The sequence below is a fragment of the Tasmannia lanceolata genome, unplaced genomic scaffold (genome assembly GCF_043159265.1).
Source record: "Tasmannia lanceolata isolate RefF3 unplaced genomic scaffold, GAP_Taslan_0.1 ptg000019l, whole genome shotgun sequence".
NCBI lineage: Eukaryota > Viridiplantae > Streptophyta > Magnoliopsida > Canellales > Winteraceae > Tasmannia > Tasmannia lanceolata.
In genome coordinates, this window is record NW_027518696.1 from 31,284,072 (window position 1) to 31,302,341 (window position 18,270).

Sequence of the window (18,270 nt, forward strand, 5' to 3'; positions counted from 1 at the left end):
TAAGGCATCTTGGAACTTTGGATTCTCATGGCAATTGGTCATTTCTTCACTATTTTCATATGTTAAGCTCCATTTCCTTTATAATTCTAATAAAAACCTTGAAACAACAAAAACAACAAAAATACCTTAGTAGCACCGCTTAAAACCTAAAATCTGCATGCATCCTACCACTACCATTCACACATAAAGGTGTTCATCAAATTCCCCCATACTTGAACTTTGCTTGTCCTCAAGCAAATAAGAAGAAAATAAAGAAAAATATAAACAAAATAAAATCCTAACTCATTGTAGACACCCCATTTTGACAGGACCCAAGTTCGCATTACTTGTGCAAAATCTCGTCAAATCACTGAGTTGGGGTCCCAAATTGAACCCTGAAGTAGCTTAAGGGCCCACCAGGGCCCTTGTAAGGTTTCGACAAAATCTTTCGAGAGATGGCAAATAGGACAAGCCTCGAGAGCATCGTAGTATAAGTGTATAGGGGGGTTGAATTAATCAAGGTAGGGGCTGTCCATGGGAAAAGGGGGTGCAATTATATCATTTCTTATAAAAAGGGGGGTGAATCAGCCCGTTTTTATCGCAACATATTTGTGCGCCCATCATTTGGGTGGTGCCAATATTGATAGCCAGTTTTAATATAAAAACTAATAAAAAAAAAGAGGAGGGTTGCTCATTTCTCGTTGAGAGAGAGAGAGAGAAGCAAGGCCAAGTTAGGGTTTCTCTTCTCTTATCCGATCAACTTCTTCATCGGATTATGCCGGATTCCGGTCAAGATCCGGCTGCTATTCATCTTTGAGCTACTGTGTTTTCTTATCCCCATTAGATCCGTATAGTTTTAGTTTTCTTTCATCCTTAAACCGTATTTTTTTTTAAAATCCTAACCATGTCTTCTCCGATCAAGCTCCAGTAGAGCTCCGGCAAGCTTCGGCCGGCCATCATTTTACCTAATTTCTTCTTCTCTTTGTAGTATTAACATTTCTCTCTTTGAATCATCATCAGATCTGATTTTTCTAAAAAAAAATTGTTAAAAACCCTAGCTCTCATCGATCCTTATCTTCTCTGGCTAGATCTGTCATCTCTTTTGCTGAAAATCCTAGATCCATATTTTTTAAATCTCAGATCTATACCTTTTTCGTGTTTAAAACCATAGATCTACCCATATATGCTAGTTTTGGGTGTTTCTTTAGGAGTTCAAAGTGGTTCTTGTCATTTCTGCCACCACTGAGGCTTTGATGAGAATTTGGTGGTGATAATTTCGTTTTATACAGGTATTACTTTATCCCTCTTTGATTTTAATAATAATAGGGTTAGAAAATGTGTGAAATTGGTTGAATCTTCCTTAACTAAGTTTAATCTCTGCATGAATAGTGCTTTCTGTTGAAGGTTATTTGGAACTGATTGATCATCGTGTTTAAAATCTCAAAGATCTAATTTCTTGCTCTAAAATTGGTTTATTCCTTGAGAAATTGGAGAAAGAGGTTTTCCAATAAGATATTATTCATAATCTGATATGTGTTGATGTCTAGATGATGCGTTTTGATGTGTTTCGTTTCTTTTTACAAAGAGATTGGTGGAGGAATTGTGTTCTTTTGGTTTGGATCTTCATTATATCTGGTAATTTTGCTTGAATTATTGAAGATCTGGTTTTTGTGATTAGGATAATTATCCTATGACAGTGTAATTTGTGTAAACTTTACAAATAAATTCTTTGCCATGCTAATGACTATTTTTTGGTGGCATTTCTATAGGATTTAAGTAAAATGAGGGCTATGGCCTTTGCCTTTTCACTTTAACAAAGTCAACCTGTTATGATTATTGTTCATATATTTTTTTAAGGTGTATAGATGAGTGTCTCTAAGACTATGTACAGGGTTATATGGGAACAGTTTTATGTGTGTATTCCTGTACAGGTTTATATGTGAACAAGTTTACTTATGAGCAAATCTGTGTGTGTATGTGTGAGGTGGAATGAGCACAGATTTGGGTGTGTGCGTGTGAGCTGAATCGAGCACAGATTTGTTTGTGTGTGTGAGCTGAAATGATCACAGATGTGTGGGTGTGAGCTGAAATGAGCACAGATTTGTGTGTGTGTGTGTGTGTGTGTGTGTGAGTTGAAATGATCATAGATTTGTGGGTGTGGGTTTGTGTGAGCGCATATATAAATATATGTGTGTACGAGAGCATGTGTATATTCATATGTGCGTGCACGTGTAAATGTGTAGCATATGTCAGCCATGAATCTGTCCCTGTTTTGGACCTTTCACTCCTTTTGGCTGTGTAGGGTGGGTGTTTCAACGGATTAATTAAATCAGGACCTTGGATGGAAATTTATGAGATAAGCTTATATTTTCATTTGTGTTGATCATTTCATAGAATGACTTATCTCAAGTCTGATAAATGAGCTTGAATTAACTTAGAACAGCTCACTGTGTGATTGTATGTGGATGTGTATGCGCAAGTGTATAGTGGTGGTGGCTATAATCTTGGAGTAGCAATTGTATTGCTTCCATTTCACTCTAGTAATATAAGAGCACGGATCACTCTTATACTATTGTAATGAATTAAAACACATAAACTGGAATTTCATTCTTGAATCCCTTTGAAAATTGATGTTTGCAACCCACATGCCCTTGATTTGGAAAGCCCATGCACCTTTGATAATGGCCGCCGCACCATCATTATGATATTAGCAGCCCTTCACATTTTTTTTACTAGGAGCCCTCTTACCACTTTGTCTTAAGGAAATGAATTGACATGAGTTAAGGATAGATCAAGCATGATTGATAGGGGTCGCCACTGATTCCAATTAAAAGAGCACTCTTAGTCGGTTACCTTGTGAGCTTTGATTAATTTCTCTTAAGATTTTGTGTCGTCATATTGGCTTACAATGTTTTTATAGAGGATAAAAAGGAAATGAATTGTCTATAGTTATCAATGCCCACTCTCTTTGTTTCGACACCACATGTAATTGGCTATTCATTTGGGCACATAGAAGGACATTTTTCTAATGATTGAATTGATTAAATGGTAGATGATATTTTCCTTTTATTTGTTGTTGAGGATATTCATTCTTTGTTAATTCTCTTGAGAATAATTTCAATACAACTGTGTTTGGTAGATATATAAGCCCAACCGGTTTTCATTATCTCACCTCATGTTCTTAGGCTTGTTTACAACTCCCAATTCTATTTGAAATCAATGTCACCAAATTTGCTACTGTACTATAAGTTTGTACATTTGACAGTTGTTATTTTAGCTTGGTCAAGAGCACAGAGCTGCTATTCTATATGTTCCTTCACTTCACAGTTATAACATAATTGTTGTTCATCATTGCATAATTGTTGTCTTGCAGGTTATGGCTTTGTTGGTGTGATTTTGGTTGAATTTAAAAATGCATATATGCTGCCCATCTTTGCATAGCTGCTGCCCTATAGTCTATGTGCTTTATAATTGTGATTTTTATTGGGCTAAAAAGCATGTACCTGCTGTCCAGCTTTGCATAGCTGCTGCCCTATAGTCTATATGCTTTATAATTGTAATTCTGGATGAGTTAAAAAGCACGTACCTGCTGCCCATTGTAGCATAGCTGTTGTCCTATGGTTCTATGCTTCAAAATTGTAATTTTGGATGACTTAAAAAGCACGTACATGCTGCCCATTGTAGCATAGCTGCTGTCCTATGGTTCTATGCTTCAAAATTGTAATTTTGGATGAGTTAAAAAGCACATACCTGCTGCCCATTGTAGCATAGCTGCTGTCATATGGTTCTATGCTTTATAATTGTAATTTTGGATGAGTTAAAAAGGCACATACTTGCTGCCCATGGTTGCATAGCTGCTGTCCTATGGTTCTATGCTTCATAATTGTAGTTTTGGATGAGTTAAAAAGCACCTGACTGCTGTCTTATAATGCATAACTGTTGTTCCATCTGTCGTTTATTTTTCTTTTAGATAAATGACATGGGCATTTAATATAATTTTACCAGCTTTGAGATTCGAAAATGCATTCATATTACATGGTTTATTTACATCAAGTTTTTTACTGAAACTGAGAAACTCATCATTGTCCAAATTGATAGTTGCATTACTCTTTTAAGTTTACAATTGGAATTGAGAAATCTTATCAATTTTATAGCTTGGCTGTCATATTTGTAATGGAATGCTCCAACCAAGTTTGGAGTTGGAATTAAATGATCCCATCAGTTTATGGTCTGCTGGTTATATTCTTTTATTCTATAGATCATTTGTTGAATCAGTTTAAGCAGTTACTCCTTTGATGTTCATTGTTCATTTCGGAAGAAAAGTTGATATTAACAGTGCGAGATTATCATTGATAGTTAATACCTTAAACTGTTACTGGCATTAATCATTGTGTATTGTCTTGGAGCACCTTTGAATTACTGCTGGTATTGATCATTATAGATTGTCTTTGGTAATCATTGTTAATTATATGTTGGATCCCTCACATCGCATTTTCTCTTCTGTGTTAAATTTTTGGATGTTAGGAAATCAAATTTTGATCCTTAGATCCCTAATTCATTTCAAGGCGATTAAGGCGTTAGCCCAAGCCCATCCTTTGGAGACTTGCTCAATCCGCATTGAGTCTTTTAGACATCGGTAGAAATTAGACCCCTACTAGGAGACATGCTATGTCTCATTAGGCCATGCTCCTTTGGAGACGAGCCTCATTTAGAGCGTACCCTCAGCAAGGTCAATTTGATCTTAATAGATAGTGTGCCCATAGGAGGCATGCATTGCCTCATTTAGAGAGTCCCTCTCTAAGTTGTATCCCAACTTGCACCCCTTGCTAGTTGGAGACCAACTTGGTCTGTTAGTTGCCTTTGTCTTTAATCATTGCCAGGACGATGATGGAAGTGCTGGGAACCTTTCTTAGGAGACTTACTTAGTCTCGTTAGTACTCTCCTTTCAGGTGATTTTATTAGAGAGTCTTTGACTCACTAGTCTCTTAGTTGGTATTATTAGAGAGTCTTTGGCTCATTCTTCCTTTAAGTTGTAGTATTAGAGAAACTTTGGCTCATTCTTCCTTTAAGTTGTAGTATTAGAGAGCCTTTGGCTCATTTGTCTTTTTAGTGGTTTTATTAGAGTCTTTGACTCATTCGTCCTTTAGGTAGTTCTATTCGAGAGTTTTTGACTCGTTTGTCCTTTTAAGGATATTATTAGGAAGTCTTTGACTCATTCCTCATTCTTTTGATAGAGTTGTTAGAGAGTCTTCGACTCATTTCCCTCCCTTTCTTTGGTATTTTTAGTGAGGAGTTTCTCCTTATTGTTATTGTCGCTTCTTCTCTTTCAAGACTAGCACAGTCTTATTAGAACTTTGCTTTTTTTGTGATCTTAGATCATTCCCTCGTCTTTAGCGCTAGCTTATTTGGTTTAGGGGTTTCCCCTGTTAGCCCTAGGGTTTGACCCTAGGGTGTTGCTTTGCATTTTCCCTTAGGTCTTTGACCAAAAGGGTGAAATCAGAAATTAAAAATCTAAAAACATCAGAAATTCAAAATCCAAAAACATTTGAAAAGCTTTAAAATCTAAAAACATTGAATACATTTAAAACTCAAAAACATTGAATACATTTAAAACTCAAAAACATTAGAAATTTAAAACATAAAAAACATTTCAAAACCTTAAAAAAATCTAAAGTGTTGAGTGTTTTAGAAATAGTAATTAGGAGAGTTCGTTTCCAACTACGTTGGCTTGATCCTCTTCCACGAGGTATGTAGTGCAGCTTGGGATCCATATCCCAAGTCCAACCAAACTTTTTGTAAATAATATTTTAAACCTTCTTCAAAAACCTTTAAAACCTTGTTTTCAAAAGATCTTCCTCTAGAGTTAAGAGTTTCTCCTAGATAGAGAGTTTTAGAGTTAGGAGTTTCTTTTTTATAGGGTGTTTAATTGTTTGTTTGTTGTGTGCTTGTTTTAGAGTTAGGGGTCTGTCATAGAGTTATAGGAACGCTTCCGTCCGATCAGTCGGCGATCCACATCGCCGAGTGATGACTAGAGTAGGATACGTTAGTCCACCCTTTGTTTTCCTTAGGAAACACAGCTTAGTTTCACATAGGTTGTAGGAACCACCTGCATTAGCTTAGGGCTAATCTGCATTTAGTTAGGGCATATAGGGTGTCCTAAAATCTACAATTCACTGGAATCTAAATAATCGCTCAAGAAGTTTTAATAACTAGTCCAGTCTTTTAGATCAAGTCTAGGATAGAGGTCTAGGTGTTTTAGGCATCATAGCTTAGAATAGGCGCGAAGAACTACGTGACTCTGATTCTTGTCGAGGCGGGGATACGTAGGCTTCTTTGGATGAACATCAGACCATCCGAAGACTCGGGTTAAATCGTTTAGAGTCTTAGGATTTGTTGTGTTGTTATTGTATGTTTTGATGTGTTTTCTTACTTTCTTGTACTGATCCTATACCTTTAGCTGTAGCTTGCATGTGTATGTCCACTAGAACTTAGACACCAGTTAGGCATGTCACTCACAACCTAGTTGTCATTAGGTGACACATCTTTTATCTTACGTTATGTGTGCTTATTATTTCATCCCCGAGTCATGCATGATTAGGTAGACGTTCACTCGGGGATATTTGTTCCCAATTCACATGATTTTTACCCAAACTTCTATTTTGTATCGCCACTCATGCTATGCTATGAGGGTGGCACCGTTTCGAGAGTTCCTTGGCAGAGCTCTCTTTCATGTGGAGATCCTAGAGACCGCTGGGGGCTCGTCCCTCACCTCTCTCTCGGATCGAGGTCCACAGGCTGGCGACTCTGCTGGGGAGTTCTTGAAATATTGCCTAACTCTTTAAAAATGCCATTTTTACTAACTTTGGAGAAATTTGAGCTAAAATAATTTTAAATGGGAATTCTATCGTTAGAATCCTGGGGCACCAGATAGGTGCATAATTATAACAAGGGATTCACACACTGCACATCATATGTTATCATATTATTTATTATTTTTATTATTTTTCCTTATTATTGGCTCCACGGGAAAGATACAATGCGCGCCCGACTGGGATGTCATTACCCTGATAGCGATATTGAATCTATTTCCAAGCTATGCGCTGGCGCTGCACCCGTAAACACTCGGTGCACTTGTGTTTACAGCAGCCGATGAGCAATGAAGCATACTATGTATAACACTCGGTGCACTTGAGTTATACATATTAAGTATGGTTCATACGCATAGTACCCGATAGATTGAGTCCGGAGCCCTACTTTGTTTTATATATTATGTATATACTTACTAACTTAGTGAAATCGAACTAGGAAGTACACGTGTTTATATAAGTATATTGCATTCATATAAAGGTCGAACATGTGTTGCTTACACATGTAAAGCTTAGAGCTAGGAGCTTTGTCCCCTTTGTAGACTAGGGTAGCTCATTTTACATGGCTACAGCACGGTCCTAGTACACTCATCAGTCTGTCTTGAGTCGAGACTTCGTTGACTCCGCTAGATTACGATTAGGGCTGGTGCCCCTGGTTAGGATATATGTATATGTGTGTATACCTATATATACTGATTATGTATATTAGGGTGCTCCTCTTAGTTAGAGTTTCTTGTTTATTTCAATCGGTTATATCCATTCCTTATTCAGATCTAGATCTATTCAGTGGCTTTTGATTGTCATTACCTTGGCCATGATTTGTCCTTTGATCTGTTGATTATAGGAGTTGATCCGTTGTCATGCATTCTCATCTGCAGTCAGCCATTCATTTGATTATCTTTTTCTTGTGACCACATTTCGTTTACCGATTGTGAGCTTACCTTATTACTGTCAGTTGAGTATTAGTATTCTTACTGAGAGTCTTGTACTACTATTCTTTCCATTCACATACCCTTTGGTTGAGCTGTGAGAATCCTTTGTATAGCCGTCATGCTGCCGAATTTTATCCAGAACATTTTTGAGCATGACTGCTATTTCTTAAAGTTAGGAAAACCCTGAGTTCACCTTACTTTCTTTGTTTAGCGCAGTTATGCTGCCGGATTTTGTCCAGAACATTTTGAGCATGACCGTTATTTCTTAAAGTTATGACAATCATGAGTTTACCTTACTTTGACTTTCTTGTCTAGCGTTGTTATGCTGCTGGATTTTATCCAGAGCATTTTGAGCATAAACGCTATTTCTTAGAGTTAGGAAAACCATGAGTTTGCCTTATCTTGACTTTCTTGTCTAGCCGTTATGCTGCTGAATTTTTCGCAAAATGTTTTTGAGCATGACTGCTATTCTTTAGAGTCAGCTTACCTTGCCTCAATTCCCATGTGTAGCCTCGATTAGCTTAAAACCCATTTCTAGTGAAAACTTCTGGTTTGATCAGTTGTATTTGCATTCCTTTCAGTTTTACTGGGTTGGTGGCCTGTACGGGTCATTCTCGTTGTCACAATTTATTGGCTACCCTTTGGTTATGTATCCATTCTTTGGTTGTATCATAAATTCATCTTATGTATACATCACTCAGTAGGATTAGATCCTTACTTGTCTACTCGTGGTGTCTTAGATCTGGTTGATGGATGGTCTACTGTCTTTGTGACCATGGTCTATCATTTTTCATCATATTGATCGGATAGTTGTTGGTATCCATCATCAGATTTAGATCTGGTCTATGACCTACTTCTGTCATTTTGTGGACATGGACTACCTTCCTGATTTGCTGATCATCCTTGATCAGTGATGAAAAATTCTGTGTCATCAATTGTATCCTTCCCATGTGATTAATCTTTAAATTTATCCTTGTCATTTATTTATACCAGGTTATCTTCATTTTCTAATAATCTTATCCTATCTCTATGTTAGGTTTAACCATGTCGAATAATGTATTGAAGGATTGGATTAGTGAGGCTACCAAAGCTCTCCTGCGTGAGTATGAAAGGAGCAAGGTTGATCGATTTATAAGCACATTCAATCATTTGAGCGTATCCGATGTGAATTGGAAATTTCTCCAAACAGCTGCAAAATTCTGGGATCCCACCCTTCATGTTTTTCGATTTGGTCCTTTCGAATTCTGTCCAATCTTTGAAGATTAGTGCGCCCTGTTAGAAATTCCACCTCAAGGACTCTGGATTCGACCTTCAAGCATGGACTCCCCTTCCCTCTTCTGTGAACTATTCAAAAATGATACTGTGGATGCTCTACCTTGTTTCAAGGGCACATATGTGGAAGTTTATGATCTCATTAAACTTTTTTCAAAGAACATTGACCCTGCTAACTCCCATTTTCAGACTTGTCGGCGTAATGCTTTAATCTTTGGAGTTCTTGCGCGTCATGTCATTCGTGGTGATTCCCGTGCCGCCCCTTTGGCTTTGCTCGGTGTAGTAGACCAAATTAACAAAGGAAGGAATCTTGTTCATATTATGCTGGCAGAAACCTTTTCTGGACTAGACCGTATTGACCATGAAAAGGTTCAAAATAGTTTCTATGGGTGTGTCAAATTGGTATACATATGGCTTTGTGAAAAACTCACTATCCTCCAGCCAAAAAGCCACTACAAGTACACCCTGAAAAATTTCCCGTCCTGGCAACCAATGGCCAACCAACCGCAATCCATTGATGAGTGGTGTAATTGGTTACAGCACGTGGAGAAAATTCAGTTTTGTTGTGTGAGTCATCCGTGCTTACAAGTTATCACCAGCACTTACCCATATCCATTTGTGTATCTCATGGGTTTAGAAAAGTGAACCTTTTATGCGCCAATCCGTTTACTTTATCAGATCACAGGACATCCATGTTCTCCTGGAACTGTAACACCTCCTCCTTGTGAAAAATTGTCTCCTGGTCTCATCAGAACCATTATAGCTGCTTGGAGAAATAAGGTTGTAGAGAAGAGATTTTGCTTATCATCTAAGGTCCGATATGGGGAATTACCGGGAAAGCTTGCGGCCAAAAGAGCTCGGATCGCAGAATCTTGAGGATCTTCGGCTTGGGATTATCATTTCTTTATTATCTTCATTTGTTTTATTTGAATATAATCAGAGTCAAAGATTGTAAATCTGGTTTCATTATAGATGAAAATTTAAAGAAAAGAATTTTACTTGATACATGTTATAGACAGTTGGCAATTCAGGGTTTCATCATTTTTCATGTAACCAATCGCTGGCATTGTAACCTGTCAATATAATCAATACAAAGGATGTTTGTTTTTCTTTTCTCTCTATTAATGCAAACTATCTTATTCCATTTGTCAATCATTTAATCTAGTTTGTTAACTTCCAATCAGGATTCTGAAAGATAGCAACCATCGCTCCGAAAAAGGACTCCCAGGTTATACCTACCTGGTCTAGACCTACCTCAGTGTCTAGACTCGTTCGTCACTTTGGTTCCCCTGTGTCATCTACAATACATTTACCTTCTTCACCAGAGTCTTCAAGTTCCTTTGAAGTAAACCAAATGGCCGACCCAACTGACCTTCTGTTGAGCATGCAAGAGATGATGAAGAATCTCACCCGAGACATGGCGGGAATGAAAGAAGAGATGGCAAACATGAAAACTCAGATGAGTGATAAGGCTTCTGCATCTAGAAGTCCCTTACTTCCACCTCCTCGTGCTACATCTCCGAAAATGCATAGACCTGTTATCCCACCTTTTGAGGTTGATTTAGACGAAGAGCAGTATGCTACAGAGTATTGTGCTACCAGAGCTGATAAAGAAAAAGAGAAGTTTGAAAATTTTGAAAAAGAAATGTGTGAGAAGTTTAGCAAGATGGCTCACGAGATGGAACAGATGAAAGTCCAGGGGCCTAAGAAGTTCGATGTCTCTGAACTGATACTATCTTCGACAGTTTCTTTGCCTCCAAACTTTAAAGCTCCTGATTATGATAAGTATGATGCAACCGGATGTCCGCGCAATCATATGAGATGGTTTATCATTCTTTCACTGCAGTATGGTCTGAGCCGCGAGCAGATGGCCCAGTTATTTCCGATCTCTCTGACAGGAATCACCAAGAAGTGGTTCTTAAGGCTGAAACCAGAAGAGGTGAGAACCCTGTAAGACATTTCTGAGAAACGGATAGAGCAGTTCTCGATGGAAGAAGGCATTGAGGTCACGAAGAGAGACCTAAAACAGCTGAAGCAAGGTCCTCAGGAGACCTTTACTTTCTTTACCGGGCGCTGGAGACGCAAATCTGCCCAGCTAAGCCAGAGAATGTCTGAACCAGAGCAGATAAAGTTAGTTCTGAAGAGTTTGTCTCCTCAGTACTTTCATTTCTTGGCACCGCAGCATTACCCGAGTTTTGATCATCTGATCAAGACTGGTACTCAAACTGAGGATGCCATAGCAAAAGGCTTGAGAGCCAAGGTTTCTTCTGAGATTAGAGAAGGCAAAAGGCCTATCGTCCAGCCTAAGGAGGTTCACGCTGTTAGTTACACCAGGCTGCGGCCAGAGTTGTTACAGAAGCTGCAAGGGCACCAAGAAGAGGTACCTTCGACAGAAGGTTTGATCCCCTTCCGTATCATATTCAGATGATACTCAAGAGGTTGATAAAAGACAGAAAGATCCGGCTCCCGGATATTAAACCTCCCCCTCATCCCTTAGTCGCATTCTGGAAGATGGATCAATATTGTGAATATCACAGAGGTCCGGGGCATTTGACCGAGAATTGTTTGGCCTTGAAACATGCAATCCAGAATATGATTGACAAGGACGAACTGGCAGTTGAGAGACCAAACATCACTCAGAACCCACTTCCTAACCATCATGCTATGCCTCCTCCCACTACCAATGCCATCTTTACTGATGAACCTTTGCTTGATCCGTCAACTCTCATTTGTACCATCACCACAGAAAAAACCTATGTGATGAAGTTTGACGAGGAAGATCTTGAAGCAGTGGAGAAGAAGAAGCGTTATGTAATTTCATTTGATGATGATGAATTCGTTGAGTCGTCTTCATCTCAGTCTTGTGTATTTAAGACTGATAATGTAGGAAAGACAAAGAAAACTCCATTTGTCTTAAAGGATGAGGATTTTGAAGAAGATGAACTACTGTTGTTAGATGACCATTGTGATGAGATGCGTCATATGACCCGAGGCGGGCGTGTATTCAAACCTCCAGAGCTGAGTGTAGAAAATCAGGCAGAGGTTGCAAGAAATGTAGAAAATCTGAGGCAGAATAAGGTCGGCGCAGATGAAGAAGAGGAGAATTTGTTGAAACAGTTGAAAAAGACTCAGGCTAACATCTCTGTGTGGGGCTTACTCATGGCCTCATCCAAGCACAGAAAGTTAGTCCTTCGAGAGCTTAACTCAGCACAAGTCTCTGTGGACACTACTCCTGATGAGTTGGTAAGCTTGGTCGCCATGACAAAAGTGTCTAAAACTTTATCTTTCACTGATGATGATCTGCCTTCTGAGGGCCGAGACCACACAAAATCTCTGAAAATCACAGTCATTTGTAACAAGAAGAGGGTACCAGAGGTGTTGGTTGACAATGGCTCTGCTTTGAATGTCTGCCCGCTGAGTACTGCGACAACCCTTGGATTTGGTCCTGCAGACTTCATCCCATCTGAACAGGGTATTCTGGCGTACGATGGCACTCGTAGAGACGTAATCGGAACCCTGGTAACTGAAATACAAATCGGAGGAGAAGACTTCGAAATAGAGTTCTAGGTTTTAGATATTAAAGCCTCATTTCTGTTGTTACTTGGCCGCCCTTGGTTGGACAAGTTCGGGGTTGTTCCATCCTCTCTTCATCAAAAACTGAAGTTTCTTCAAAAGAATAGAGTGATAACTGTAAAGGGAGATCCAGACCTGGAAATAGGACTGATTACTCAGGACTTTGACTGGATTTTCAGTAGAGGTGACTGCCATCACCTTTGAGGAAGCTATGAATGAGGAAATTTGTTTCCTGACCAGTACAAACTCGAATGTTATAAAGATGATTCGCCGACACGGATACATACCAGGTGCCAGTTTGGGCAAATATCATCAGGGTCTGACTGAATTCCCTGAGTTTAAAGCATTCAATGGTCTATTTGGGCTGGGGTACAAACCCACAAAGAAAGAAGTCAAAGAAATGAAACAACTGATGATGAAATGGGCAGAATGTCGCTGTAGGGGGTTAGAACTACTGATGGCGCCGATTAATTTGACAATGAATGGCCGGTTCCGAAGAGAGGGTGCAGATTTCCCTTTCTGTGGCTTTGCCGAGACTTGGCTGGATGAGAGTACAGAACATAGGTTGTCGGGCTTTGAAATTTTCTTTGATCTGGAGTTAGAAGGTAAGCAGACAGGTGTGCAAATCACAGAAGTTGAGTCAAAAGCTGATTGGGCAGAACATGTAGAGCCAAGCCTGCTGAGTTCAATGTTTCTTGAAGATTCGCAGACTATTGTTGTGATTGATCGGAGGGCTTCAGCTCTGAATCCTACTCACTTAATCATCCGGGCAGAGGAACCATTGACTAATTGGACCTCTCAGTTCATACCTCAGGTTACTTTCCAATATAGTCATGTCCCTTCAAAAGAGTCGGTTGTCCGTAAGTACACGTCAGTCTTTGAGTCTGATTCGGAGTCTGTTTATTCTAACAATTCTTTTGATGCAGGTACTATAAAGGTCGAGTCTCCTGAGGTCGATGGTGATTCTTCTTCTTCTAACGGGATTGAGTCAGATGCTTAGTCAGATATTCTTTCAATACATAGTTCAGAGTCAATTGACACAAATGTCAATATATCCGTTGAGTCTGTAAATGTGTTTCAAGAGTCTATTGTAAAGCCCGATGTGGGTAATTCATCATTTGATGTACTTGATTCAACATTCAATGAAATAAAGCATTCTTCTTATGAGTACATTCATGTCTCTACTTTTGTTTCTAATGTTTCTGCTTCAGAATCTGATAATCTTAATAATAACAATAAAGACTCCCCCTCTGATGAGGACGCCGACGACACTCCCCCTGAAATCAGACACATGATTCAACAGGAGGAGAGTCGCCGAGCAAAACCACTCGAAGAGGAAATTGAAATTGTGAATATAGGTGATGAAACCTTGATTCGGAAGATTCGAATTGGCAAAATTTTATCTCCTGAAGAACGTGAGGAATTAATCACCCTACTCAAAGAGTTCAAGGAAGTTTTTGCTTGGTCATATGATGACATGCCAGGATTAAGTGAGGAAATTGTTCAGCATCGCTTACCCTTAATCCCTGGTATTAAGCCAAAGAAGTAAAAGCTCCGGAAACTCAAAACTGAATGGGAGTTGAAGGTTTACGAAGAAATAAAGAAACTCTTAGAAGCAAAATTCATTCAAGTAGTGGAATATCCAGAGTGGCTTGCGAACATTGTACCGGTGCCCAAAAAGGACAGAAAAGTTTGAATGTGTGTCGATTTTCGAGACCTGAATAAGGCAAGTCCTAAGGACGATTTTCCTCTTCCAAACATTGATCTCCTGGTGGATAATACAGCTGGGCATGCTCTTCTATCCTTTATGGATGGGTTCTCAGGCTACAATCAGATTAAGATGGCGCCCGAAGACATGATGAAAACAGCGTTCATTACTCAGTGGGGTACTTACTGCTACAGGGTGTTGTCGTTTGGTTTGAAAAATGCTGGTGCTACATATCAGAGGGCTGCTACAACTCTTCTTCATGATATGATCCATAAAGAGGTTGAGGTATATGTCGATGACATGATTCTGAAAGGCAAGACTCGACCTGAGCACACTGTTGCCTTGAGAAAGTTCTTTGAGCGGATCAGGAAATATCAGCTTCGCCTAAATCTGAGTAAGTGCGTCTTTGGTGTTACATCAGGAAAGCTCTTAGGGTTTATGGTCAGCGAAAGAGGGATCGAAGTGGACCTGCAAAAGATCAAGGCGATTCAAGAAATGCTGCCACCGAAGACAGAAAGGCAGATCCGAGGTTTCCTTGGCAAAGTCCAGTATCTGAGGCGATTCATAGCACATTTGACGATGACATGTAAACCCATTTTCAAGCTTCTGAAGAAGAATTCCTCGAAGAAATGGAATGAAGAATGTCAAGAGGCCTTTGAAAAAGTTAAACAGTGCTTATCTTTACCTCCTATTCTATCACCTGTCATTCCAGGCCAGCCGTTATTGTTGTACTTTTCTATCACAGATACAGCGATGGGTTGCATCCTTGCTCAGCAAGATTCAGAGTCTAAAAGGGAGAAGCCCATTTACTACATCAGTAAGAAGATGCTAGAGTACGAGTTAAAGTACACAGTTTTGGAGAAGACATGTCTGGCATTAGTTTGGGCTACCCAGAGGCTTAAACATTATCTGCTGTCAAACAAGGTTCTTTTGCTATCATGAATGGATCCATTAAAGTACTTGTTTTAGAAACCTGCCCTTACAGGAAGGACTGCAAGGTGGTTGTTGTTGTTATCTAAGTTCGACATCACCTATGTCACTCAAAAATCTGTTAAGGGGCGTATCGTTGCTGAGCATTTGGCTGATGCACCTGCTGAAGAAAGTGCTTTCTTGAAGACAGATTTTCCAGATGAAGAGATAATGGATGTTGAAGAAGAGACTTCGAGTACTAAGTGGCTTATGTACTTTGATGGAGCTGTCAACAATCGAGGACAGGGAGTAGGAGCTGTGCTTATATCCCCTCGGAAGGAGTATATTCCTGTTTCTATCAAGCTGCAATTTGAATGCACGAATAACATGGCAGAGTATGAAGCTTGTATTGCCGGACTGGAGGCAGCCTTGGCTTTGCGGATTCAAGACATTAATGTGTTTGGGGATTCTATCTTGATCATTTGCCATATTAATGGGCAACGGAAAGCTCGAGAAGATAAATTGATCCCTTATAACACTTATTTGGAATCTTTGGTCAAAAAGTTCAAGAACATTACATTCACTCACTTGTCAAGGACCAAAAATTATTTTGCTGACGCTTTGGCTACTTTGGCCTCGATGTTAGACATTTCTATATCAATGGAGGTTCAGCCACTAGTTATCAGACTTCAGTGGGCTCCTTCGCATGTGAATGCAATAGAGATTTTAGCCAGATGTTCGGATGGGAAGCCTTGGTATACGAATATCAAGAACCTTATTTCAGGCGAAGGGCATCCTCTAGAAGCTTCGAGTAAAGAAAGAAAGACGCTTCAGAAGTTGGCTGCCAACTTTGTTATTTGTTGTGAAGAGCTGTACAGAAGGTCATTTGATGGCATACAACTCCTTTGTGTTGATGAAGATAAAGCTGCAGAGCTTATAGAGCAGAATCATGAGGGAGTTTGTGGACCTCATATGAATGGAAAAATATTATCAAGAAAGATTTTGAGACTTGGATTCTATTGGCCCACAATGGAAGCAGACTGCTTCGCATTTGTGAAGAAATGCCATAAGTGTCAAGTCTATGCAAATCTTATCCATGTTCCTCCTTCGGAGTTGCATTCTTTGACCTCTCCATGGCCGTTTTCAGTATGGGGGATTGATATAATTGGAAAAGTTTATCCGAGGTCCTCGAGCGGGCATGAGTACATTCTGGTCGCTACTGATTATTTTACGAAATGGATTGAAGCCGCTTCATATGCTTCCATCACTTCGAACACAGTTGCGAAGTTCATTCGTGCCAACATTATTTGCAGATACGGAGTACCTCAGGAGCTGATTTCAGATAATGGATCGCATTTCAAGAAAGAGGTGTTACACCTGTGTGAAGAGTTCAAGATAAGACATCACAAGTCATCTCCTTACAAGACCGCAAACAAACGGGGCTGTAGAGGCTGCGAACAAGAATATCAAAGTCATTATCAGTAAGATGACTGAGACTTATAAGGATTGGTCGAATAAGCTTCCATATGCCTAATGGGCTTATCGGACATCGATCAGATCTTCAACAGGTGTAACTCCGTATTCTTTGGTGTACGGAATGGAGGCAGTCCTCCCTGTTGAGCTAAGAATTGCCTCTTCGAGAGTGATGATGGAAGCTGGCCTACCAGAGTCTGATTGTGCTAGAGCCAGGTATGATGAGCTGCAGATGATAGATGAGAAGAGGTTGAGAGCCTTTTACCATATTCAGGGATATCAGAGGCGAATCGAGAGAGCTTTCAACAAGAAAGTCTGTGTCCGTGATTTGAAGCCCGGAGATCTAGTTCTGAAGTCCTATAGGGCACCGGTATTTGATCCGAGAGGTAAATTCAGGCCCAACTGGTCTGGTCCTTACATCGTCAATGAAGTCCTGCCTGGAAAAGCCGTAAGACGCTCAATGAAAATGGAGAAAAATTAAATGAACCTACAAACCTTGATCAATTAAAAAAGTATTATGCTTAAGTATACCAGGAGGCCGTCTTTAATCGACCTGAGCTTTGAGCCAACAACCTAAATGTTTTAAACCGTTTTGCAAACCCTTTGGGCCTATAAAACAACTTGTTTTCTTTGATAAACCCAAAGTAGGGGCATTTTTTTTATATATATAAAAAAAAGGGAGTCTGAACTATGTTATGACCTGATCCCTTTTAAGGGTACGTAGGTAGCCTGATCAATTCGGGTTCGGTCACGTCTTTTGCAAGTCCAAATGGGGTGAACTACGCAAACCTAATTCCCATTTTCTTCAGGGATACTTAGGTAGTCTAGAGGGTCCAGATTCGGTCCAATTACATTCAAACACATTAGGGTTTAGCCTTTTTCGAACCTAAGCCTACCTGAAAGTCCTTCTGGTGTATTTAGGCCTAGGTTTGTAGAGAAACAGAAAAATAAAGAAAAAATGATGGAGTCTTAGACCCGCTAGACTAAAAACCCGCAAGGGCGGTCTAGGCAAAAGTTAGGGTCATTTCGCCCGCTAAGTTGAAAACCCGAAAGGGCGACTTAGGCAAAAATTAGGGTGTTGAGCCTGCTGGATAGAAAATCTGCAAGGGCAGACAGTCTAGGCAAAAATTAAGGCGTGCGGTCCGCTAAATCGAAAACCCAAAAGGGCGATTTGGTCATGGCAAGGACTTCATGAAGGACAGAGCTTTCTCAAAGCCAGTTGAACTTTCATTTTCCTTTTTGGTTATTCTTTAATGTCTGAGTAAGCGCCAACAAAGCTTCTTTTGTTACTCTGAGTTAGGGAGATTGAAACTAAGCAATCTAAGGGATAATAACCATGACAGAGATCTTGAAAAGAGGTTGAAACATCTCTAAACATGTTATTTAAAAGACTCTAAGAGTGGTGGACCTCTAACAATTTTAAAATGTTTATCAGTTTAAGAAGCAGATTCAGTCTCTTTTGGAGTCTTGTTTAGAACTCGCCAAAGTCTTTGGTCATTGTCTATCAAAGTCAGTCTGTTGTCGAGTCAGAGTCAATTTTTAAAGTCCTACTTAGTCA